Consider the following 1,076-nt stretch of genomic DNA (forward strand, 5'->3'; position numbering starts at 1 on the left):
AGACAGCTCGACTTCTGCCAGCCGCAGGAGGCTGTATTTCTCGGTGGTGTTCAGCCACGTGGTGAAACGGCCGTTCTGCTTGGAGCCTGCTGCTGCCTGATGTGAGACCAGCTGGGGAGCTTGGCCTTTCTTCTGCTGGTACCAAACAAGCCATAAAAACCAGCTGCCTGGTATGTGCAGGTGGTCTGGAAGGTGTTTCTCTCCTCCACTGTGACCTGTCCTTCTTGCTGGCTGACAATGGTCTGCCCCATGGCATCTGCAAGAAGAAAGCAAAGGTGAGCAGCTCTGCAGGGAAGATTCCAGGCTGCCAACATGGAATGGATACAAAGCAGCAGGAGAGAAGGCTCCCTGTCCTTTGTCCAGCAGAAAGGTGTTGCAGCCTGTGCACAAGAAGGTAGTTATGAAAGAGCTCTTAGTTTGTCGGCCAGAGCAGACAGTGTGCTGTGTCCCTACTGAAAGGAACAGGGAGCAGTCTGTCCTGGCTGTAGAGGGTGAGTGACCCATGAAGCTGTTGTGAAAAGATGCATCCTGCCTCTGCATCCCTGTCAACTCTGAGGTCTCCAAAGTCCCTCAGTATACAGCTAGCTGAGCTGAATGGTTGCAAGTGTGATCTCTGGCTATGCTGACAACCACCAGGACACTGGCAGCCACGATCATTATACATCAGTCAGCATATCCTTAATGCTGATGGGATGAGATGTTTAATGTCACTCTTGTGACTTTGACAGGATCTGCTTCATTCTGTTGCAAAGGCTGAAAGGTGGGACTGCAGGGATGGCTGCGATCTCTGGGAGTGGCAGCAGGTGGATTAGAAGACAAAAGCAGAGAGAAAGGAAGAAGGGCAGAAGGTTTATTGTTACTCAGGAGCTGTATGTCACAAAGCCCCACTGAGGCTTCTGAGCGCTTTGTGGGGAGAAGATGGATGCCTTGATTAAAAGCCTGCACTTACCCAGTAGTTGTCCCAGGAAGGCAGTGAAGATGAGAGAGCTGCGGTGCATGCTGAGACCGAGCCTCCTGTTTGCTGAGTGAGAAAGAGGCAGAAAACCACCTCCCAGCCCCAAGATGACAGAGCTGCC

At 52.0% G+C, this 1,076-nt stretch overlaps 1 pseudogene; it reads right to left on the minus strand.

Moving 5' to 3' along the window:
• Window positions 1–3: 3 nt before the first annotated feature.
• Window positions 4–1,070, minus strand: LOC116217731 (annotated as a pseudogene).
• Between the last annotated feature and the right edge of the window lie 6 nt (window positions 1,071–1,076).

The sequence above is a fragment of the Meleagris gallopavo genome, unplaced genomic scaffold, assembly GCF_000146605.3.
Source record: "Meleagris gallopavo isolate NT-WF06-2002-E0010 breed Aviagen turkey brand Nicholas breeding stock unplaced genomic scaffold, Turkey_5.1 ChrUn_random_7180001925279, whole genome shotgun sequence".
Lineage (NCBI taxonomy): Eukaryota > Metazoa > Chordata > Aves > Galliformes > Phasianidae > Meleagris > Meleagris gallopavo.